The sequence below is a fragment of the Mirounga angustirostris genome, unplaced genomic scaffold (genome assembly GCF_029215605.1).
Source record: "Mirounga angustirostris isolate CCGP_5_RB_7025 unplaced genomic scaffold, mMirAng1.0.hap1 SCAF_7, whole genome shotgun sequence".
NCBI classification, from domain to species: Eukaryota; Metazoa; Chordata; class Mammalia; order Carnivora; family Phocidae; genus Mirounga; species Mirounga angustirostris.
This window is the reverse complement of record NW_026991715.1, coordinates 51,896,747-51,922,873: the sequence shown is the minus strand read 5'-3', so window position 1 is coordinate 51,922,873 and position 26,127 is coordinate 51,896,747. Positions and strand designations below refer to the sequence as shown.

Here is a 26,127-nt window from a genome sequence, read left to right as displayed (position 1 = left end):
GAGGGGCACAGCCTAAAATAGAAAAGATGCATTACAATGTTATGCTGCCAGCACAGGGAATCCAGGAGGAACACATGTGCCAGGTCTTGAAAGACATGCATTAGTTCTTGAGGGGACAAGAGTCCTCCAGGGCAAACTGGGACAAGACTGTGAAAGGCTTTATATGAGATTCTAAAGGGGATGAACTTGGGGGACCTATCGAGAGTTTACTCAGTGAAGTGGTGTGACTGTGTCTGTGTTTCAGAAAGATACCTTCAAGGACAGTGTGGAGGATGAGTTTGATGGGGGGGGGGAGCAGAGAGTGAGAGAAAACAGGCAAAACTGTTAAAAAAAAAAAAAAAAAAAGCCCAAGCATAAAAGCCTGAAGGAGGACAAAGTCAACAGGGATGGAGAGTGGAAGACTGCTAGACAGGAGAAGTGGAAATACCAAGACATGATGACCACTTAGATGTCCATTAGATGTCAGGTGTCAAGAGTTCCCAAGAACTCCATCTTGTAACTACCAGCAGGATGATGGTGCCTGACTCAACAGACTATGGAATAGAAACAAATGTTCCTAGTTTGGCTTTCATGGGGATGGGAGCAGATATAAATTCATTTCAATATACTGAATTTGAGAAGCCTTTGAGGTCATCAGATCAAGGTGTCCACAGGTAAGTGAAACCAAGTTCTGGAGTTTAGGCAAAAGGAGGCAGGAGTCTGAAACCTAGACCTAAACTTCACTGGCATTCGGGCTATCTTTGAAGACACAGTCAAGAAGGACATGTAAAGCGAGGGGAAGGTCAAGGATGGAGTCCATGGGCACATGAAGGGAAGGCAGCTGATGGAGCTGCCTGAGAGCCAGGAATGTGGCTAGAGCTCCTGGTTGTGGAAGAACTCAGGCTCTAGCTTTGAGGCCTTAGGCTAAACTCTGACTCCTCAAGATTCTCCTTTCCATCATGTATATCAATGAGAAGAGTGTTTACCTCTACTTGATCTCATCATGAACAGCTAAGTAGTCATTTGTGAAGAATATAGAGCCTGGAAGGCGGCACTGATGTATGATGGGGACACTACTTTCTGCTCCCTTTTTGACAGCATGGACTCTGGCACAAGACTACACATACCGTTTGTACAATGTGTCACTGTTGAAGCATTAGCCTTTTCACCTCCACTGTTTCGCCAGAGGCATGACCCCACCTCTGGCTCTGTGCCAGATCACACTGGCTACATGCAGTATTCTCAACATTCCATGCTGCTAAGTGTTGGCTTTCAGAAATCCCTAAACTTTTACAATCCCCTGAAAGTATCGTGCTTCAATCATCCTCTCATGATGTGAGTATTTGCAAAAGACCAGGACAACTATGTATTTACCTGTTTCAGAAATGTGTAATCACTGGAGTCACATCAACCACAGATTACAATTTTGCCTCTGCCCCTTGCTAGCCACAGGACAACAGATACTTTACTTAAGCTCTGTGATTGCCAGTTTCCTCGTCTGAAAAACAGGCATGATCTTTTAATTGGATGCTACTGGGTGCCAAAGCTGCATCCATTTTTCCTTCCTAACAAGACCCCAGTTTTGCCAGGTATCCACCCCACCCCATGTAAGCCTGAGCCTCAAGGCAGCTAATCCCACTCTTAACTCCAGGAGTGAAACTGATTGATCTAAGAGTAATTACATTTGCTTTGTCATTGACTGGTTCAGAAAGGGGCAAAATTCTGAACAACGAAATGTAAAGAAAAATCCACTGCAGACATTTGAGGAAATTATTCTCACTTCAAAGACAGAGTCACACAAAGAAATGATCTCACTCAACTTTGCTGTGTTTGGCCATGATGTCTGGGACTACTGCCACCATCTTGTTTCTAGCTTGAGACTGAAGCCAACATAGGGGATGGCAGCTGAGCGACAAAGAGTCAGGGTGGCACTTGACATTTTGGATCACTGTATCAACCAACTTGGAGACTGCTCTAATTCTGAACTTCCTGTCATGAGAGAGAATGAGTTTTCTTATCATTTAAGCCGGCTTGCTTTTGGGATTTCAAATACTCAAACTGACAAAGTGGTGGGATCCACTTCATAGGATTGCAGGGAAAACTAAATGGAACCCTGTGAGGTGCTCAGAGCATAGGAAGTACTCAGAAACTGCTACTATTGTAGTGGTCTATGAATTCCATTTCAATTCACCCCCAGGTCAGTTATTCTTTGCAGGAAACTCCATCTTTATAGTTCACTTTGGGAGAACATCATTTGAATACTGTCTATTACTTTGTTCTATAGTCTTACAGTTGAACATTCGTAAACTGAGTACTCCCCATACCATGTGCACTATGCTGAGCACATTTCCCGAGTTATCTCACTGAATCCTTCCAATAATCCTGAATCAGGTGCTTGCTTTTAATATCCCATTTAGTGGATGACAAAACTGTGGCTAAAGAAATGGACCAAAATCTAGGCTTATATCTGCCAGCCTACTACTACTCTGCTTTGTTATTCAATGTTGAAATGACCCATTTCACAGGCACCTGTGAAGGAACAGGAGGTGTTTCCCACTGCTCAACCACGTATAAAAACTTTTACAAATGGGCACCCCTGTCTGTGAAGCTGATGGGGCCAGCTAAGGGACAGAGGATTGAGGCTATTTCGACTTAACTAACAGGTCAAGAAAGCATCCTAAAAGAGGGTGAGCAGGAATGCAAATGCCAACATGTACATGACTGAGCTCAGTTAAATGGTGACATCACTGAGGAGCATAGGTTCTGAGAACAGTGTAAAGATCAGAAAAGGGCAGCAAGTGAGCTCCCTCTGTCCAGGAAAAAAAAAATACATGTATTTTACTTGAGCGTAGACAGAGGTATCAATAATGGGCAGGCATATGGTCATTTCGGGTCTAAAGCATGTTACATAGATATGTGTGTAGTCATGCAAAGACAAGTGGAAAGAAACATAGTGATATTTTAGCAAAGATTTCTCTGTATGGTAAAATTATCAATATTTTATTTATCTCCTTTGGATTTGTCCATATTTTCCAAATTTCCCAAAGTTATTTTAAATGCATTAATTATACACTTATAAAAGTAATTAAGCAATTTTGTGTGTTCATGTGCACATACACACACACACAGGCAAGCACGCACGTGTGCACACAGTTTATATTAACCAAACTCTGTCTGCCAGGTCAGTCCAGCTCTAATCAGTTCCTAATCAGTTCTAATCAGCCAGTTGCCTGGCTTCTCTTCTTCTCTAGCCACTTGCCACCTTTTTGCTCATTCCCTGCTTCTCTTCCCTGAGGGGATGAGCTCTTACCTTGAATGGAGGGAAGCAGTCTAGAAATGCATCCTGACTCCACCTACTGTATGCCCCAAGGACCACAGAGCCAGGAAAGGAGCTGGAACCCTGCGTGGGGGGCACTATAAGCATCTGCAAGGGGAGCAGCTTGCTGTCAGATGACAGCTCCCCAGAGGCTCCACGCTCAGTCTGGGTGAAAGCTAGCAGGTGAACGCCATCAGGGAACTATTCCAAGAGGTAAGTGGGAGAAAAAGGAAGGATTCTCAGAACATTCAGCAGCAGTGAAATGGGACAATATAACATTTCAAGATACCTGTCAATCTTGATATTAGAAAACATCGAACCAATTGATTCAGCACTTTCTCATGTTTTGGAATATGGAAGGAAAGAAGGTAGGGAGAAAGGGAAGGGGGGGGATCAACACAACAAAGCATCCTCTTGCTTGAAATCAGTATCAGAGTTAAAAAGAAAAAAAGAAATGAAATTACCTTAACAGCCAGCTCCAGGATTCTCTTTAGGAAACTGTTTGTTTATGAAAACAACTTAACAAGGTGGATTATAAGGCTGTGAGGACAAGGGTTAGCAGGAGACAAGGCAAAAACAGCTATGACATGAACAACATGGACTTTTAAGAAAAAGTACATCCAATTTCCAAATGAGATTATGTACTTTTCTGAGAAGTAAAGATGTAAATTCCCCTGAATCCCCCAAACCCTTGGTAAATCCTACTAAACACACACACACAGAGGCCTGGAGAAATAGTGGCAGTTTTATGGAATTCAAAAAGACTGGGCTCTAAGTTGGAGTTAGCATGGGGGTGGCACCCAGGTCCTCAAGGGTGAGACCCCTCCATAAGCTGAAGTTACTGAGCAGAAGCAGGATGCTGGGTCGAGAAGTAACATTCACAGTAATCCCAATGGCTGACCTGCAAGGTTGCCCTAAGCTGGCGTGGATGAAACACGTGAATCCTCATAACAACCCTCTGAAGGAGGAACCACTCTTCCCTCCACGTTATAGGTGAAGAAGAGGAGGCACAGACAGGTTCAGTGCCTGCTCTACAGTCCATGCTCTGAATCATCAATCTGAGCTACCTCTCCTGAAAACAAGATATGCCCCCAGGAACTGAGAAAATGCTGCTGGACTTTTGCTCACATTTTTGGGTCAGGGTGAGTTTCAAGGCAATCTTGTGTATTCATATCTGAAGTGGCAGGAGTGGCCCAGCTGACATTAACGGTAAGACGATGGAACACAGTAGTAATGTGTAGTCAGAAACCCCAGTTTTGCTTTCTAACTTCGATCTCTGTGCCCTTGGAAAAGTTATCTTCTCTGATCCTCAGTTTTCTCTCTGATAAAGTAATGGTCTAATAAGAGATCTGCCTCCTACTATCATGTAACTAATAGATCAGTGAATCAGGGCCCAGCGCTTAAGAGCACAATAAATGGAGCCTTTGACTTGTTCTCTGCAGTCCAAATCTACACCGATGCTGCGAGCAAACAGCCTACCAGCAGCAAACCTGTGCGGGCTGTCAGGTGTACCTTCTGTAAACGGAAAACATCTGCTTTAGTTTACAGAAGCCACTAGGGTTTCAGTCAAATAAAATAAACATAAGCCTAAAAAATTTTAAGAAAAATATGCATTCAAAAGATTACTTTAATGCATGATTGTGTGAACTGAATATTAAAATGGAAACTAAAATGTTCCTGCCACTGTCTGAATATATTGTGATTAGTTACAATCTGAAATTTACACAGTACTGTTTTTCCAGCAATTAAAGTTTCTTATTCCAAGTTCAACACATATGTTGAAGCTTTGCTTTCTTTCTCCCAGCAGGATTTTTATAGATGAGCCTGAATTAAGATTAAACAAACATATAACAAACCCATATCACATTTTCAGCTGGAGGGGAAAAAAAAAAAAAAAGGAAGCCTGAATCAGTCAACGCACCTCTGTACTTCCGGCTAGGCCATAAGTGTCAGTTGTTCTACTTAAACAGAAACAGAGGGCCTGTCTCAGCTCTCTATGGGAGCCAAGTGAGATGAGAAACCAGAGAAAAGAGATGATTGTTTCAAAAACTGCAATGCTGGGTGTACTTGAAGTTCTCAAAAAGCAGTAATCGCTGAACACCAAATTTTTAGCTATCAAAGAGCCCCTTTCAAGAGTTAAACCTCATCCCACAAGAGCGCTTTGATAACATGTGATGTGAACAGAAATGTTTCTATATGTTTTCTTTCTTGAAATACTCTACAGAAAACGGTAACGCTGGTAAAAGAGAATCATGAAGTGGAAGGGAAATACTGAACAGTCCCAGCTTTGACAAATCACTGAAATGCAGCCTTCATAAATAGCGAACTGAACTGTGGGGTCACACGCATTCATGTTGACACGCACCTGAAACAGGATTAGAAGTGTTAAATGGGAGTCCATGAATTTGTAGCCACAAAATAATTCCTTTAAACAAAACTGTGCATTGGACTTGTCTCAGATGGAGAAGAGCTTCAAGGAGGGAAGGACAGAAGGAAGAAAGAAGAGAAAAGAAATTCCATGGTTTTCAGAATTCCAAATGGCTTTAGTTCAACTTTTTATCCTCTAAAAACAAAATGTCAGTGGCTTCTAGGGACACAGGAAGGTCTCACTATCACAACCTCTCTCGTGCTTCAGCAATGTGTGCAGAGCAGAGAGGAGCTAACCTGGAACAGCGGTGACCTAGCAGCTCCTTTGTGAGCTCATTCCACCCTGTGCCTCAGAACTGGACCATCCCAGGTGCCATTTCAGGGAAACGGTTTTCCCACAATTGAAGGAAAGCAAAGTTAATGTCGCCTAATAAACACCATGTGATAATATAGGCAAATCATCTCCCCCCCCCTAAATCGCACCCCACCCCACTCCTATTCCTATTAAGAAGCCCACGCTCGGGGTGCCTGGGTGGCTCAGATGGTTAAGCGGCTGCCTTAAGCTCAGGTCATGATCCCAGGGTCCTGGGATCGAGCCCCACATCAGGCTCCTGGCTAAGCGAGGAGCCTGCTTCTCCCTCTCCCTCTGCCTCTCTCCCTGCTCATGCTTTCTCTCTCTCTCTCTCTCTGTATCTCTGTGTCTCAAATGAATAAATAAAGTCTTAAAAAAAAAAAAAAAAAGAAGCCCATGCTCTGTCCATGAACATCCCTGGATCATGGTATGGCACTGAGAAGTTCAGACTCAGGGCAGAAGACACAGTTCTCAGAATCTTCAGTAATCCGCTGCTGGGCGGGGCAAAATCCTTGGAACAAATCTAAAGGAACAAAAGTCATGTTCAAAGTGTTTTGAAACAGTTGAATTTTGTGTATGTCGAACAGAGGATCATTTGATTGCATTCTGTTTCTTCAAATGCTTGTGGGCAGAATGGGCTGATGTGCCACTTTGCGTGGGTGTTCCCAACAAGTTCACCCCGTATGAAAATCCACCCCAGGAACTCTCCTCTTCAAAAAGAACACACACACACACACACACACCCCATCACTACCTTTTTCTGAGTGTACGGATGCTAATAATTCAGCACATGTTCCTTGAGGCAGAGTATCCTGGAGGTATTAAAATGTTCGCCTACCCAAAGATTACGCCTTTTTACCTTTTCAATTACAGTCAATTATTTAAAGAAGGGGACATCAAATGGGCAGATACGGGTGGAGGGCAGGAGAGAGAGTGAAAGGGACCCAGCAGCAAAGGATACAGAGCAAAAACCGCAGGGCTTCACAGTGGAGCTGTCTGAGCCCCTGCCGGCTGGGATGAACAGGCACAGTCAGGACGATTACAGGGGCTGAAGATCCCTATTTCCTACTTCGTAATTGTTTCCCCAAGAGAGCCCAGCAGAGACTGGGGAAACAAGAGTGGACCACAGCATGGACCTACAACCGTTCTCAAGTTACAATGAAAACAACAGATTTAGGGAAAACACCATCACAGACCCCTCTCAGAATAAACCAGAATAACCTTAAAATCACAGATGTGCCACAGCATGTTCATAAACCGTTAAGATACTTAGAGACCCAGTTCAGGAGCTCTTAACATTTGCGGAGCCATAGACCACTTGAGGGAATATGACAAAGGCATTGAACCTTCTTCAGAAAAATGCCTATATGCACAAAGACATAAAACACTGCCAACTACTTTGGATGGTTCAGAGGATCTCCGAAGCCCTCTGCATCATGAGCAAAAGACATCTGAGCTGGCTGCCTCCCACCCACTGCCACCCTATTATAAAATGAGAAAGCAGAGAGCCCACTGGGGAAAATAATACCTCTAATTCTGAGTAGCCAAAATTGTCATAGGGCCAAAGCTAGTCCTATTTCCCTCAATTCCTATAGCAGAATTCTTCCTACTGCTTTGTGAATCATTAAAAAAAATTTCTATCCTTTTTTTTTAATTCTCTCACCCCAAGATAACTTACATAAAAATTGGTATCTTTTACTACTACTCAAGTCTAAAGAGGCCACAGAGCAAAATGTAAAAAGATCTAGACAATTCAACAACAGCATCCTTGCCTTTATAAACAGATTGTTTCTGCGTTTTTTGTTTGTTTTTAATTCTAGGGTATAAAACATTCTGATGAGAGTTCCCTGGATACTCTTAAAGAGAGCATCCCATTTATCCATGTCAGACCTTGCTCGAACCATCCACCACACACACAAGTGTACTCATCTCGTCAACTGCTGGATGGACATCTTTTGGAAGCAGTTTCATCTTATTCTCATTAGTGTTCAGCTGAGAACTCTGTCCCCTTTCCCTCTCTTTATTCAGAACATGGGATGCCCTTCTTTCCAAATCAATGGCAAACCTTCCAAGTTGTCATGGGGCCAAACCCCCCACTTACCACTAACTAATGAATCCTCTGGAAATCCAGGCCTGAAGTGTAAGCTATTTTAACACAAAGGGTCCCTTTAGGAAATGAAGGATTTGGGAAGGCTCTCACAGAACTTCGAAGCATGTAATATATCTTTATCACTTGGCTGGGGGTGCTAATTGAAAGTTATTGTAGACCAATATTTTTTTGGATCCCTTTCTTTCTTCACTTTGTAAGAGGAAGGACTAGTCCTTAGAGAGGCAAAGATTCTAGGAAAAAGTAGAACACCAGTTGCATAAAAAAATTTTTTAAGCAAGTATGCAGAAGGCTAATCTTTCCAAGACTGTTCATTATCTGGGGTGCTGTACTCATTGCCTAATGGGAGAGTCAGCAAAGAATAAGAATACGGGTCCTTGAGGCACTGGCTGGGCCTGTCCCAAGGAGGGAATGTCCTGGTGCCAGGTCAGATCATTCCAGGCCACCAAGGGTGACTATCCTAAGCCTTCGCCATAACTTGCAAGCTTTCACCCAATTCATGTGTCCTCTCACCCAGAGGCTTTTCACAGCCAGGAGGCTGCACACAGCAGAGCCCCCTTTTGCGGACCTTTTAGGAGACATGTGTTAAACTCCAGAGTCTGATTTGGCTCCAAAGTGCCAGGTGAATTCAGGAAGCTGCAAGAGATGGGCCCATCCTTACCACCCCAGAACAGCTTGAAGACTGAAACACTCTGACATCATCCTCACTTCTGACCTGGAAGAACCAGCAGACATGCTGGTGCCGGCCCATCTCTGGCAAGGGGCAGAGGTGTCTGTGGCAGGCCTTCACCAGCAGTATGGGCGAGAAGAGCTGGTTTGGTTCCTCTGCACGGTCACTTGGTGGTGTGCATTCGAATGGCTCCTGGAGGTGCTGGCCCTGGCTCATCTTTCTGGAGCTCCCACTAAGCTGGCCACAACCTCACAAAAGAGTATTTAAAGATCTAATCCTCAGTTCACAGAGGGTTTGACCTCCATGAACATCAAGCCCACCCCCTGTCACCTTCCCCACTCTGTCTGGGTGACCATCTCTATCGGTCCCACTAGGTTCCGAATCCTGGACCATCTACCTCTGTAGGCGCTCTCTCTGTGTGTTGATATAGTATAAACTGTATGACCCACTCCCTTCAGGACCTTCCCTTTTCATTCCTAAGAGTCCATTTTTGGCAAGTCCACTTCTACCTATAAGCCCAAAAGAATTAGAAGCAGGGACTCAAACAGATATTTATATACCCATGTTCAAAGCAGTATTATTCACGATAGCCCAAAGGAAGAAGCAACCCAAGCATCCGTCGATGGATGAAGGGATAAGTAAAATGTGATATATACATACAATGGAATATTATTCCACCTTGAAAAAGAAGGGCCTTCTGACATATGCTACAACATGGATGAACCTTGAGGACATTATGGTAAGTGAAATAAGCCAGACACACAGGTACAAGTACTGCATGATTCCACTCAGGTGAGTTACTTAAAGTACTCCAATTTATGGAGACAGAAAGTAGGACAGTAGATGCCAGGAGCTGGCGGGGGGGGGGGGGGGCGGGGGGAGTGGGGAGTTATTATTTAATGAGTACAGAGCATCAGTTTAGAAAGAGTACAAAGCTCTGGAGATGGATGGTGGTAATGGCTGCAGAATATTGTGAATGTATTTAATGTCATTGAACCATATAGTGCCAAATGGTTAAAATGGTACATTTTCTATGTATTTTACCCCAATTAAAAAAGTTTTTCCAGAGTCTATTTGTGGAAGCAAAACAAAACTAATAAAAAATAAACATGTCACCTTTTGGGGCAGGTGTACTGAATGCAATACTACCACAACGGCAGACAGAAGCCACTTCTTGGGCTTTTCTTCACTGTTCACTCCCCTGTTGTGCCTCACCAGCTGCCCTCAAGGTGCTGGTGGCTCCTGGAGGCCTTGGAAGCAGTGACATGGCTCTGGGAGACAGAGCATCACCGCAGGCCCTGGAAGATGTCATCTTTCCTACGTGTTCCTGCTGAAATGGTAAGTATTCACAGCGTGATATTCCGAGAAAAAATTACGTAAAAGCAATTTTCCTCAGTACTATTTCTGGACCTTATATGAGTCACTCACTGCCTTCTGAAGTGCTTGCATTGCTAATGAGGGCTTTCAGTGCACAATACAGCAAGACTCCTTCAACATTCTATTGGCACGAAGAATAAAGAAACTGCTGTTTCATTCTTAAGTTCATCCTGAAAGGTTAGAGATAACTACATGGAAGAATCAACCACTCATATATACTAAGTACTTTATCTACAAAGTCAACCACCTGAGAAGCACTAACTCTGCCCATCTAGAACCCCCCATGCCTGCTTCAGTAACGTTTCATGCTTGTAAGAGCTTGTCGGGCCACTCATCAGAGTGACACATTCCTTAGAGAGATGTCCAGCTCGCACACGCAGAATGTGGCACTGAGTATGACCAGTGATATTTATAATGACAACCTTTATACCTGCTGTGAGTTTGAAGGACCTCAAGGCTGAAAGTCTCCTAAAAGATGAATTAGAAGTCACCCTAGATGGACCAGGGCCATAGTCCAAAAGCTTCTCACAGATAGGCTGTTCACAGGACAGCCCATTACCAAAGGCACAAATCAGCATCTGCTTCTTTCTACCTGCCTCCCTGGAGGAGTGAAATCAGCATGCATGTGAGGCCACTGTGAAGAGTCTAAGCACCTTCCCATGCAAAATCCGATCAGCCCCCTTTGCTGAAACAAGGAAACAGAGACACACCAAGACATTCAAAGAGTGTGATGCAAGGCTGCTTATAGGGGCTTCAAGACTTGCTTTGCTTCCCCCACTCCACTTGGTATTCTAAATCCTCAAAACTCAAACAGCATCCATTTGCTGAAAGGTACTTAGATCCCTTGGCCTATTCAGTGAAGGGACACAAGACCAAGGCAACAACCAGCCAAAAAGAGAACACCTCCCTCTTCCTCCTTCCCCTGTAAATGACCTGTATGACAGAAGAGCATCTTATTATGAAAGAAACAAATGAACGCTTTTCGAAGAGAACTTCCACTTCTAATTAGTTCCCCTGACAATGGGCTGCTTTCTCCTTGTGTCCACGTGGACACTGTCTTATTTACGGTTTTCTTACTCTTCCCTCTGGATAGTCCTGCCGCTTAACAGAACATCCTTTCAGGAGTCATTTCTGCCACTGACACCAAGGCTATCCTTCCTTCTCCCACCCCCATGTCTATTGAATTCTTACACTATCGGAGAAAGAGCCAATACCAGAGATTAGGCCCAGTTCCAGAGAAGTTCAGTAACTTGCCCAAGGTCACACAGCTTAATTATTGACACACAGTTAGAGGCCTATCATTTTTCTTATCACTCTATCCCTTATCTCTTTCTCAGTGCCTGAATGTTAGTCACTCAATCACTATTTCATAAAATAAATGAATGCTTGTCATATTTTACATGGAGCCAATCATTCTGCTTCTTAATGCAAGGTAAGAGAGGGAACAGAAATGCAACCTATTTTTATTAGTATTCACTTGACCAGCAAACGAGAGGAACAAAGGCCTGGGGCTAAAGGTTCTGAGGGTGCACTTGATCTTAGTATGACAGTTGCCTTTCCTGTCACCCGAATGTCTAGGTGCGATCATGCTCTGTATAGTTTATGGATGAGCATCATGCCTGGCCTCTGATCCTATGTGGGGAAATTATGAAATTATGTGTGCATGCACACGTGTGTGTGTGTGTGTGTGTGTACACGAGCGTGTATGTGTTGGAGAGAGACAGGGCAGAGGCAAAAGCGCAATGACTAACTTGAGCAGGTGGGTAGGGCAGGTAGTGAGAAAGAACAGGGGTGTGTCCCCAGAACTGCGGTTCCTATGCCACCACGTCCCTCTGCGGCAAGCAGAGTGTGACATAAGCCATCATGCCACATTTGCAGGTGACAGTGAAAGTGAAGCAGAGCAAATTCTTTGTCACTGTTATGAAATCCTGAACCCCATCAATCACCTTGCCCTCTAGACTAGGAAAACCTGAGCCACACTCAAGGCCATCTCCACCCACCTGTGAGTAAGTGGAACACACAAAAGCTGCTTCCCTGGTGTTGAAAATGACCCTGAACAGGCAACAACCATTAACAGCAAGAACAGCACAGGGCTGGACTCTTTTGGGGCCACTGACTGCTCCCTGGCCTACTGAAGGCCCAACTGGGCCCAGAGCTCTGCTGAGAGGAGGCTCAGGCCTTGCTCACTTGCTGAAGTTTGGCACATGGATGATAAAGATTTTGAGCATTTTCCGAGGCCATGTGCCATCTGACTGAAGAATGATACTATGATTTTCAATCTAATTTACCATAAACTGTACTTCAAGATCTGTTCCAAATCTCAGGGCATTAAAATGGACAAAAGTGTTCCCTTCTATTTTCCTTTGCCCAAGAATATCGGGGAGAGGCCACTGTTGGTGCAGTCCTATTCTCTGCCAAAGGGATGACAAAGTGTTGTAAGCTTATCTCCCAGCTCTTTTGTAAGGACAGAATCAATGCAGACAAAGGCAAGAGGGGGCCCTTTGTGACCCACTCTCACATTTTCTTATCCCTCTATATTGGTCTTTTATTTGAGGTCATGGGGCCTTGAAATCCTCTGAGCAGAGGTAGCAAAATTAAAAGCATGTTAAAGGTGGCTCAGACCCTTATAAGGAAAACAAAAATTACAAGTTGTGGTTAAATTCTCACAAGGAATGTTATCCAAAGACCTTATTATATTTTCAAGTACAGAATCACGTCTGACACATAGATGTTCAAAAGTATTTCTTTCATTTAAAGCTTCACAAAAGCAATATATCACAGCAGAAATGAAAAGACATCAGAGAAAGGTTTTCTTCTAGGCAGAGACATGAGCAGAGAAATGGACAAGAAAACGCTTTTAAGTGGGCTCCACTGGGCGCCCAGCCTAGCTGAAGTAGCACCAGCAAAACCTCAAATGGCCCCATCAGCATGTTGACATTCAGTGACTTTTCACACTTCAAAATCTATGACAAGCTTACCTCATTCAAACTACCACAAGCCTCAAAACCAACAAAACTCTCAGTACAGTGGCTAAGAAGGAACAAAATGTTTTAAAAACCACAATGAACGTGAGAAAAATGGAAGTCAAAATAAACTTAAAAAAAAAAAAAAGATGTTTGAACTTGAATACATGGTTCTCTGCAGACTTTGCAACCATTCTACATCATTTTACATCGGGGTGCGAGGGAAAGAAGGGTGGCCTCAGAGAGCACATGAGGAGAGTAAGACCAGGTCTAGGGCTTCTGACCAAATGTCAGGCCCTTAGATCTGGAAGGAACCCTCAGGTACCTCCCCTTCCAAATTATAAGTGGCATCCAGAAATGCTCTAAGACAATGTTTAACATCTACAGCCTGTGGGCCAAATCCAGCCTACTGCCTGTTTTAACATGGCCTACAACGTAAGAATGGTTTTTAATATCAAAAGAGTATTTTATCAAAAGTAAAAATAACATTAAATTAAAATGTTTCAGTGTTGATAAATAAAGTTTTGTTGGAACATGGTCCCACTTGTTCATTTTCATGTTGCTTGTGGCTGAGTTTTAGTTACAATGGCACAGCTGAGTAGCTGTAACAGATATCTCATGGCCCACAAAGCCTAAGATATTCACTATCTGGCTGTATACAAAAAAAGTTCCCCATCTCTCTCTAAGATCACAGGAGGGAAAGAGTGAAGAACGGGGAACATTCTGGGTACCTCTTCCCAGGACCATGAGGAAAGAGACTTGTTTTCCCTATTAAAGATTCCCTCACCAAGGCAAGAATCTGGACACCGTGTCGCTCTTAGATACTAAGGTCTAAGACAAATGTCTCGGTCATGGGATTCTGTGCCCACTGTTCATTTCCAAGGTTGTGCAGTCATTACCGTAAATGATCTGCACATTTTCAGCTCCTGCACTCAGGCCTCCCCTCTTATCTCATGGTAAATAACAGACTGTAATCACACAAACATGTCATTACATCAGCTAAACACTGAGGGGGAAGAAAGAGGCAAATGGTCCCCCAGTCTGAGGCACTGGGCTGAGTAATCTGTCAGACATTCCACACATCCCCCAGATCAGACCTCTGGACTTGCCTTATTGATTAAAGAACCTTCCCAAGATGCGAATTATTTGGACTGAATTTAACGCAGCCCTCTTTGTATAACGTTCAGATCAAGTGTCCAGCAAGTTCTGGATATCGGGAGAGTTGGCATTTATCTACTGACCATCCCAAAGAGCTGCACACCCAAGCAGTCAGTGCTTCTCGGAGCTCAGAGACTGTTGCCCCATTTGAGGGGACAGTGAGAAGACAATGGGGGATTGTTGGCCAACAACAAGTTTGATTCATCCCTTTGTTAAAATGAGTCTGAAAAGCTGCTGCCTCTGTGTGTGTGCTGGGAAGTCAGCACAATTACCATTGTGGACAGCCCTGTTGGTTGCGGCTGCTCTGTGTGCACAGATTTGGGGAGGGGAGAGATTTCCATATAACAGTCATTCTTCTGAGTGTTCGGTGGTTGAGTCTCCAGTTACATAAATCTTTGCCTACCATGCTGCTGGACTTGACAGCCCAGCTTGGAGTGATTTGGGGATGGGGTAGCTCAGAGAGTGGCCAGTGCCTGGAGTGTGAGGATGAACAGTCATCTTGAAATGAAGGGAAAAGGCCAAAGGAGCACTTGGACATGGAGGACACAGGCCAACACAGTTCTAGCTTATAGCATGAATTTTTCCAAGAAAAAGCATTCCAAAAAATCCAATCTGCACTTTGAAAATGCTTGAATTCTAAGTCTCAATTAAAAAGTTCTGAATCTCTTTGGGAAGGAAGGAAGGGAGGGACGGAGGGACAGTGGGAGGGAGGAAATGAGTGAATGATGTTTTCTTGGAATGCCAAACTGGCTAGGCTAAATATAAGCACAGGAGAGGGGGGTGGCAGCCATTTTGTAGCACATACACACCCTCTCCTAGTTAGTCCATCGAACACTAATCTAGGCACTACTATGAAGGGATTTGCAGACTGAATTAAAATCCCTAACTCACTGACTTTCAGATTATCTTGGTAAACCTGGTTTAATCAGTGGAAGCCCTATGAGGAAGTCTCAGGTACTCCCTGAGCCATCTTCCAAGTTGCATCTGTGCCTACACAGGCGCTTGCCTACCTGCAACAGCTTCCAACTGAGCCTGGGGGATTCCAACCTGCTCTCCATCTTCCCCCCCCCCCCCAGACTGCCTGCCCAGGGATTTCAGCTTGCACAATCATTTAAACCCATCCCTTCTGGTAATATCTCTCTCCTACCGGTTCTGCCTTTCCAGTCGGACCTGACTCATACAACAGGGCAAGCTAGTCTGGCCATGCAGATCAACACAAGATCACTGGCCCATGGCATTATAAATATCACCAGCGAAGTTGTTCCTAGCTTTCTTCCACCTCCACCCGATCTAAGGGATATAACACATTTCTGTCAAAATCACGGCTCACTCAGGCTACTCTTCTCAGTAAGGCAGTTGGTAGGGAACTGCAGCAGAAACTCCAGATATTCTCAGAGGTTCTATCTTCCTTTCACACCTCAGCTGAGAATCTCTGCAACAAAGTGCCTCTGTGGGGCAAGCACAGGCACTTGGCTCTCATTTCTTTCCTTGATACTATGTTCACTCAAAGGTGTATCCAGGTAGGAGAATGCCAGAACCTGCCAATGACTGAGTCATCAAAGAACAACAAATCTTGATTCAGCACAAGCTTTTCTCTTTTCCCACTTCCAGCATGTAAAGAGGAATGATTAGGCCTCACCAGGGCATTATCTGTTTATTGGTAATTCCTTGAGTTATCTACTCAGGAAATTATCTGTTGAAAAGTTTTTTCTGTAGATTTAGAAAACCTGCATCCCACCACTCCCACTTGGCCTTGGGGCAGAAACAGAGGAGGGTAAAGGTTTGCATGGTAAGCTAGGGGAGCGTCTGGCCCTCAACACCAGCCCATCCTGGGAGCCTCAGGTTCCCTAGGGAAGGATGCAGAGGGCCTCTCAGTGGTAGAAGAGGAGTGGGATAAAAGAAGGGAGAGGGACAGCCAGGGATGGAGAAGAGCCCCATTCCGTTCAGCTTCCCCATCCAATTTTCAGGAGGCCCATCCAGGGGGGCCTCAGAATCCAGGTGTGGGCCTCTGAAGCTGGATACTCTCAGGTTTGGTGTTATGTTCATGTCAGGTACAGTCAGAGCAGCAGGCCCTTGGAAACACAATTTAGGACTTTTCTGCTTATTGTTTATGTCAGAAAAGACCAAGAATAATTTGACACACAAGTACCGCGTTTTTAATGATGTACTCATTTAAAATCTTATGTGGGGTAAGACCCAGGGCACACAGTTCCTATCAAAATCCATTAACCCTGTTGTTCTGCATCAGACAAAGCACAGGATTGCAAGTGACAGAGTAATCACTGAAAATAACATTTGTTCCTCTTTCCGGAGCCCTGCTTGTACGGACACCAGCGGGCTAAACTTGCTGCCCCAGTCAGTAATACTGCAGAAACAATATTTTTATATTTTCTTTATGAAAATGCTTTCTTTTATAGAACCTTTATCTTTAGCAAAAACTGTTTCTTTTGGGACAAGACTATAGGATAATATCAATTTATAATTGAGAACAAACTTTTGGCTAAGATTGAAGATTTTTGCTTGGCAGGATCAAGTTTCTGGAAAGCTTTTTAAAAAACAAAGAAAGAAAACATCTGAGACAAGGCACTCCTTTGTGTTTAGCTGATTCAAAATCAACTTTATATCAAAGGAGGGAGAAATGAAACTGATCATGTTAATACAACTCCTGAAATGAAAGAGAGCATTATTAATTAAAAATATATTTGTAAACAGATATTCACACACACACACACACACACACACACACACACCCCTATGTGTGTCAGGCTCACCAAAAGTGACAAAAGTACTATGTTCAGACAACTAGCCTTTCACATCTTTCAAAACTAAAAAAAAATTAACATGATTACAGAAATAATTCCTAAGCCTATTAACCTCAGTCAAGTTTATGAACATTCCCATAAAACAGGCATTATGTCTGATTAATACATTTGTGAACCAAAAATTGAGACACAGTGTCTGACTCATGGAATTTGCAGGGAAAAGAATGACAGTTGTAGGAAATCCTGGACACGTGGTCCTCTTGCTGTAATGATGCCACATGTAAAACAGCACCAATTTTTAAAGTTCTTCTTCACTTGTAAAAATTGTGCTCCACTGGGCGCCTGGGTGGCTCAGTTGGTTAAGCAACTGCCTTCGGCTCAGGTCATGATCCTGGAGTCCCGGGATCGAGTCCCGCATCGGGCTCCTTGCTCGGCGAGGAGCCTGCTTCTCCCTCTGACCCTCCCCCCTCTCATGTACTCTCTCTCATTCTCGCTCTCTCAAATAAATAAATAAATCTTTAAAAAAAAAAATTGTGCTCCACTTAGTCCTTACATCACGCCTCCCTCAAGAGCCTAAAATATTACTAGCCATGCAGCGGGGCTCAATATGCATGGCAGGTACTTTATGGTTTACAAAACATGTTTACACTTCTTATTTCATTTAATCATCAAAAGTACCTTGAGGGGGCATCTGGGTGGCTCAGTCGGTGGCTCAATCTGACTCTTGATTTTGGCTCAGGTCATGATCTCAGGGTCGTGAGATCGAGCCCCATGTCGAGCTCCCCGCTCAGCACAGAATCTGCTTGACATTCTCTCTCTCCCTCTCTTTCTGCCCCCCCCCAATCGTGCTTGCTCGCTCTCTCTCTCTCTCTCTTTAAAATAATTTTAAAAAGGGGCACCTGGGTGGCTCAGTTGGTTAAGCATCAGTTCAGGTCATGATCCCAGGGTCCTGGGATAGAGCCCTGTGTCAGGCTCCCTGCTCATCAGGGAGTCTGCTTCTCCTTCTCCCTCTGCCCCTTCCCACTGCCTGTGCGCTCTCGCTCTCTCTCTCTCTCCCTATCTCAAGTAAATAAATAAAATCTTTAAAAAAAAAAAAAGTAAATAAATAAATCTTTTTTTAAAAAAAGTACTTTGAAATGAATGCAAAGAAGCTGTTATGACTATACCCGTTCTTTTGGAAGTACTATTACATTCCCCATTTTGTTGTCACAGGAATAGAGACTGGACGTGAAAGGTCACATAAACAGCAAGTGGCAGAGCTAAAACTCCAACACTCACTGATTAACAAATTGATTGAGTCGAGGAATTGCTCTCTGTTAGCTATGTTATTGGCAAAGATAAAAACTGAAACACTTTGCTGACATGGCTGGATGTGCAATCCCAGGTACTTCGGCTCTGAGCACACATTGGGACAAGGTCTCTGTGAAAGAATTTGGCAGTATACACAACAAGTCTCTCTCTTTTTTTTTTTTTTAATTTATTTGAGAGAGAAACAGAGAGAGTGAGAGAGAGAGAACACGAGCGGGGTAAGGGGCAGAGGGAGAAGCAGACTCCCTGCTGGGCAGGGAACCCAATGCGGGGCTCGATCCTGGGACTCCACAATCATGACCTGAGCCAAAGACAGACACTTGACCAACTGAGTCACACAGGCGGATCTACACAAGTCTTTAAAACATTCCAATTTTCCCCAAAACCCCAAATCTAGGAGGCTTCCCTAAATGTAATCCCATGTCCAACAACGGTGGACTAAATTATTTTGCATCCATACAACAGAATACTCTGTGGTCATTAATAATTTATCTTCACATGATTCTTAAAGACAGAGAAAAGCTCTTGATAAAATATTAAGTGACAAAACAGGATATGAACCTTGACTGAAGAATGCATTTTTAAAAATAAGAAACAAGGCAATACAACAAAATGTAAGCAGTAGTGATCTTTGGTCGGCATGCTATGGGTGACCTTTATTTCCCTTTATACTTTTCTTTATTTTCAGATTTTCCTATGATCAGAAAATAGTCCCTTTTTTCCCCACTGAAATAAGGAAGGTGCCTAACCACTCTAGGATCTTGAGTACCAACAATTTTCAGCAAGTGAAATCGTGGCAATAAGGATGTTCTATGATGACATCAGGCTGAGAGGCCGTACAGGGGACAATGGGGCCTCAACAGCTCCAGAGCAGTGGGTAGTAAGGAGGGACTGCACTATGGGCATTGCCAGGGCAGGGAGAGCAGAAGCAGGGACTCAGTGCTCTGTTTGCCTCCCGGCTAGCAGAGTATAAGGGGCTATGGAAATGCAACTGGAGGCCATGATGGGGTGAGCCAGGAAGGGGAAGCGGTATTATCTCCAGGCTTTCCTGAGTCTAAGACAACATACCCTATAGACATTATCAAGTCAGCTTCTCAGAAAGAAAGTATAGGAACTGGGTAGTAGAGAAATGGGCTGGGGGGACCCTCCTTGAGCAGTTCCACCCTCCTCAGCTTTTCCAAACCCCACAGATGCTCTGCTTCACAGCCACTGTTTACTAAATCCTGACAAGCAGGCTTCTAGGCCTCCAGCCTACACATTCTGCATCCGAGGGACCTGAGAGAAGGAGACATACTCAAAGCTCTGTCTCTCAGACACATCCCCTCACTACTCCCTTCTCTACCCACTTCTATGCCCTTCTGCATATCTTTTAGGTACTTCATTCTTCCCTCTCTGCCACTTGCCACCCCTGGGTCTCTGTTCCTCGTGTGACCTAAACTACGTATGGGGGTGGGGGTGGGGGTCCTCTACTAAGTACTTCATAGATTCTTAGCTATAAGCTCTTCCAGCCCATAGATACTTCCCCATCAATGGAAGGGAGCTTCACCTTCCAGGTCTACAAGACAAGACAGGTACAAAATAGAAAGGATTCGGCCATCTACTTTACTACTGTGCCCATACCAGGACCTTTTTCCATGGCACTGAGTGCCAGCAAAAAGATATTTGTTTGATAATAAACAAGGCAAAATTAGACCAGGCCTCCCCAGACTTGCCACATCAAGAGAATCGTGTGGTCAGAAGCCAGCGAGGTCAGGTGAAACTGTCTCCTACATCTTAGAATGCTGAAGCTGGCATGGAGGCAGCTCAATATAATACATGAGGAAAACTTGCTTCAAATCCCTGCTGAGAGTATTATCTTGGACAAGCTAGTTAATTTATCTAAACCTTGACTTCCTTACCTTTTAATGAAAAAATACGAACTCCTTATATATAGGGTGTAAGAAAGACTATGCGACAAAATGTATAAAGTATACTTAAATACAGTTTCTAGAACACAGAATTTATCCAATTAATGGTGGCACATAGGAAGGTAGATGCAAGACAAGGACTGAAATCCAAAACTCTTACACAAACACCCCTCTTCCCACTATACCATTCTCTCCATTTGTTATTGACTTTTTTAGGGAAATTAGGGAGGATTGACAGGCTAGATGCTAGTTCATATTTCCACCATGTTTGTGGTTTTGTTTGATATTCATATTAGAAAAGAAGGCTTATACACACAGAGGTCAACTTAGTGACATATTTGAAGATTAAAGGGGATAGGGAATAAAGTGTAATACACAGAATACATAAAATATAATACATGAAGCTTGAGAACACTTCAGAAATAAGTAGAGTTAATAATGTATATCCGGGTGGGGGTGAAACCACATTAACTACTATGAGAACCAAAAACAGATATTGTAAGAAAACTATAGATCTATGGCCTTCATGAAGAGAGATGCAAAAACCCTTAACAAAACATGAACAAATTGCACTAGCAATATATAATAGAGTAATATATCATCACCACGTGGGATTAATCCCAGGAAGGAAAAGTTGGTTCAACATTTGAAAATCAATCAGTGTAGTTCACTGTCAGCAAACTAAATAAGAAAAACCGTATCATCATCTCAAGAGATGCAGAAATAGAACTGATAAAATCTTCCATCCATTCATGATTAAAAACTCTCAGCAAACTAAGAATTGGAAGGAACTTCCTCATATTCACAAAAGATACCTATGGGAAACCTACAGCTAACAGCATACTTAATGTTGAAAGAATGAATGTTTTTTGACTCGGGTTGGGAACAAAGCAAGAAGGTTCACTCTTACCATCCCTATTCAACATTTTACTATAGGTCCTATCCAGCACAATAAAAAAAGAACAATAAAACAAAAGAAATAAAAGGTATCCATATTGGAGTGGAAGAAAGAAAACTGCCTATATATCCAGAAAATATGATTCTCTACACAGCTAAATCTTACAGAACTCACACACACAAAAACAGGCTACTAGAACTAATGAGTGAATTTATTTAGCCACGTCTCAGGAGACAAGGCTAATATTTTCTAAAAATTATAATTTCCATACACAAAAAATGAATTATAAATTGATTTCAATTATAAATTGAGAAATTTTTAAAGTGGATTTGTAAGAAGACCTAAGTAAATGGAGAGCTAAAACATGTTCAGAAAATTGAAGACTCAGTATTGCTAAGATGCCAATTCTCTCCAAACTAAGATATAACTTCATGGCAAACCCATTGAAAATCCCAGAAGACCCTTTTTTGAAGGAATTGACAAGGTGATTCTAAAAGTTATATGAAAAAGCAAAAGACCTGAAAAAGCCAAAACACTTTTGAAAAAATAAGAAAAAAGGCGGCTGTTTTAGCAAATCTAACTAGTCCTCCCTTGTGTCTCCTTTACTCTCACATGGTTACCACACTCACACTTCTGACATGAGGTATGTGGGCTTTCTCCATACCAAGCAATTCTTGGCAACACTAGCTGGGTATCCTACAATTTGATTCAATTCCTACACCATCTACTTGGAGATAGCACCAGATCCCACAGGTTAAGAGCTCAGTCCCACAAGACGACCCCTCCCTCTGCCTCCCACTTCAGATGCCAATCACAAGTCCCACATTGTCACCTATACATATAACTGACCAGCCATAAAGTAGAGTTCCCACAATTTCTTCCTTGGGTTCAGTAATTTTCTATTAATAATTGTCAAAATCTGGAACAACCCAAGTGAATATCAACTGGAAGGTAGATCAATTGTGGTACATGTATACACTGGAACACTACTTGGTCGTAAAAAAGAAACAAACTACAACACATAAAACAGGGATGAATCTCATAAACATTACTTTATGTGAAAGAAGCAAGATACAAAAGGCTCCTATTTTTATGACATTGTGCCCACCTAACCTATAAGAAATTCCATCACCTCTTTTCTCTACATCTCCCCATTTTTGCCCCTTCTTTGCCAACCTGGTCTATAGCAATGTAACATCCGAGTTCCAACTTAAGACTCTTTGAAGCAGACAGACCTAGGGTGAGACCCCTTCTCACTTGACCATCTCCCTGTGACAGCTGAATAAGTGAGCTCTCTCTGAACTCTCACCATCACACTCAGTGGTAAGCCCGCCCAGAGAGGGAAGCAGAACCACATCAACTGCATCACAGCCTGCCACTTGCCCACCCAAGAGCCATTCTCCCTTCCTCCTTAGTAAAAGACATCTATGCTGTTAGACACTGCGATGTGCCCAGCTGAAAAATCACATTTACAAACCTCCCTTACAGATACAGGCAGGCCGTGAGATTTCAGGAGAAGTTATTGGGGGAATGTTTCAGGGAAAGACCCTGAAATGAAGTTGATTACAGGTGCCTTTACCTACCTCCTTTCCTTCTTCCTCATGTCTGCAATGCAGAAGTGATGGATGGAGCTCCAACAGCCATCTCCTGACAGAGAGGTGACCCTGAATATAGAAGGCACGCAATAAGGATGGAGGGAAAAAAAAAAAAAAGACAGAAGAAGCCTGGGTTTCTAATGATGATGGAGCCACTGTACTAGTCCTGGACTGCTTTTCTGTTTTACATAAAAGGGACAAAAAGGGTCTTATATTGTTTAAGCTATTGTTATTTTGAGTCTCTATTAGTAGCAGTCAAAAGCAATTCCTAAATGACTCAATGATCTAATTAACTTTATAAAATGATACTGAAAACTAGAAAGTTAAAAACAAGAAATTGTTGATAGCTTGATTTTTCCCCCAGTTTAGCTTTCTGAAAACAATTTGCAGATCTCATAGATGATTTCTATTATTTTAATCCACTAATGTTTGCTCTTTTTTCAGTTAAACTGAAAATGGATAGAAATTTACAAGTTATAAGTCACACCACTCTGTGTGCCCAGAACTGTAATAAAAGAGTATCCAGCCCTGTTACTTATTCCAAATCAGGACTAAGTTATCTTAGCCACCAAATTACTAATTCCCCCATCCTCTTATATTAATACCCAATGAATTCAAAGAGCATCAAAACCCTTAACTACGTAATTTTGCATTTTGCAGAGGCAGATTTATTTGGACCCTAAAGAATTCAGACAATTCTCTTCTGATAATCGAAAACATGATTAAATGTACAAAACAGGTATAAGAGATGCAAGTTCTAAAACCTTAATAAAGAGATGCAAACATCATTAAATGTACAAAACAGGTATAAGAGATGCACATTCTAAAACTTTAATAAAAAAAAAAAAAGATAAAGCCCCAGATGAGAGGAAAGAATAGGGAGAATTGCTGACTGAAGTGGTTAAAAGCAGGTTTATAGGGGCGCCTGGTTAAGTCGGTTAAGCGTCTACCTTTGGCTCAGATCATGATCTCAGGGTCCTGGAATCGAGCTCTGTGTCAGGCTCCCTGCTCAGTGGGGCGTCTGCTTCTCCCTCTGCCTCTGCTCCTTCCTCCAACTCGTGTCACCTCTGTCACTCTGTCTCTCAAATAAATTTAAAATATGTTTAAAAGCAGATCTATAAGAAGAATAGCTAGAATAAATGATAAAATATATGAATAATAATAGTAATAAACGCTTTGCAGGTTATAAAATAGAAGAGGACCAGCAGCTGGTGTGACTGGTTGCCCACAGGTCTAAACCCTTGTGGCCTCATTTCTGTTTATAACAGCCCCATTCACACCATTTCACACTCTGTCCTGGGGGAGCCAACTGTGGAATGCAAGGACTATAAACGGGGGCATAATAAACAAGATCACAAGGTGCCTGGGTGGCTCAGTCGTTAAGCATCTGCCTTCGGCTCAGGTCATGATCCCAGGGTCCTGGGATCGAGTCCCACATCGGGCTCCCTGCTCTGCAGGGAGCCTGCTTCTCCTTCTCCCCCTCCCCCTGCTTGTGTTCCTGCTCTCGCTATCTCTCTCTGTCAAATAAATAAATAAAATCTTTAAAAAAAAAAAAGATCACAGGCCCTGCCAGGCATAGGACATAAGGCAGAACAGTTCGTCTACACTGGGCTCCTCATCTAATGTTGCCCTCATTTGAGTTTCCTTCACCCCTGCAATGTTTCATAACAGGGGGGTTCAAACCAGCGTGGGGGGGGTGGATAAAAGTGAAAAGTTTTTGTGGGGTACACTTCCAGTTGAAAGGGAGCCACTACACACACAGGAAGGATGAGAGAGGAGCACTCCTCCCAGCGCCACATCAAGGATGCTCCCCCAACAACTGCAAACATCAATGTGTCTGTTCTGCTACTAGGTAACAAAGTTGAGAGGAACAAGGAGTCACTTCAATCACACTTGAATTTCAGCTCAGAAACTTTCTCTGAGGAAAACCGAACGCTCATTCACACCATGGAGAGCAGGGACTTCGGCTTGGTGGGGTGGAAAGAATCAAGATTCAAGCATCTGAAGACTTGAACATGAATTTCCCACAATTTTCTTCTTCAACCTTTGGCTAGTTACTTAACCTCCCCGAGTTTCAGTTTCTTCATCAGGAAAATTATATTGATAATGCATTTATTCCAGGATGAGGTGAAAAACAATCGCCTATAGGAGCTGAGTAAATCCTGATTCTTTTGCCCCTTCTCTATATTCCCATAACCCCAAACTGGCAGCCTGTCGGGCAAAACTGGCCTAAAAACATGTTTTTGCTACAAACTGTGTGTGTGTTTTTAAGGAGCCATGATTAAATTCTTTTTCAGTTTTTATTATATTCCAGGGGCGCCTGGGTGGCTCAGTCGTTCAGCGTCTGCCTTCGGCTCAGGTCATGATCCCAGCGTCCTGGGATCGAGCCCCGCATCGGGCTCTCTGCTCGGCGGGAAGCCTGCTTCTCCCTCTCCCACTCCCCCTGCTTGTGTTCCCTCTCCTGCTGTGTCTGTCAAAAAATAAATAAAATCTTTATAAATAAATAAATAAATTCCAGCTAGTTAACACACAGTGTTTCAGGTGTACAGTGTAAGTAATTCAATCCTTACATACAACACCCGGTGCTCATCACAAATGCCCTCCTTAATCCCCATCACCTATTTCACCCATCCCCCCCACCTCCTTTCTGGTAACCATCAGTTTGTTCTCTGTAGTTAAGACTCTTTTTCTCCCCCATGATCATTTGTTTTGTTTCTTAAATTCCACATACGACTGAAATCATATGGATTTGTCCTTCTCTGACTATTTTACTTAGCATTATACTCCACAGCTCCATCCACATCATTGCAAATAACAAGATTTCGCTCTTTTTATGGCTGAGTAATATTCCAGTGTGTGTGTGTGTGTGCACGCGCATGCACACGCGTGTGCACACACACCACTTCTTCTTTACTCATTTATCAATCGATGGACATTTGGGCTCTTTCCATAATTTGGTTTTGTTGATAATGCTGCTATATGAACATCAGGGTGCACATAACCCTTTGAATTAGTATTTTTTTATCCTTTGGTGTAAATACACAGTAGTACAATTGCTGGATCATAGGGTAGTTCTATTTCTAACTTTTTGAGGAACCTCCACCCCGTTTTCTAGACTGGCTGTGGTGATCAAGACAGTATGGTACTGGCACAAAAACAGACACAAGAGATCCAAAGAACAGAACAGAAAACCCAGAAATGAAGCCACAACTAAATATTTTTCTAAAACTACTATTTCAGTTTATCTTGAAAAACTAATGGTAACACTGGGCCTGCATTCCTCCATGGCCACATGACTGCTGGAGAGGATTGTTTACACAGGGCCTCTACTATACAGCTCCTTGACTTCCTAACCCAACCATGTTCAT

The 26,127-nt window shown here is 43.0% G+C and overlaps 1 long non-coding RNA gene across 2 annotated transcripts in view; it reads right to left on the bottom strand.

Moving 5' to 3' along the window:
• LOC135365391 (uncharacterized) overlaps positions 1-23,831 on the bottom strand; it is a 384,630-nt gene extending 360,799 nt beyond the window's left edge. For both annotated transcript variants that reach the window (XR_010413087.1, XR_010413086.1), the window contains exons 1-2: positions 23,710-23,831; positions 22,748-22,828 (exon numbers count right to left, since the gene is read on the bottom strand). This is a non-coding gene — a long non-coding RNA (uncharacterized LOC135365391). The remainder of the gene's footprint in view (positions 1-22,747; positions 22,829-23,709) is intronic.
• Positions 23,832-26,127: the final 2,296 nt, after the last annotated feature.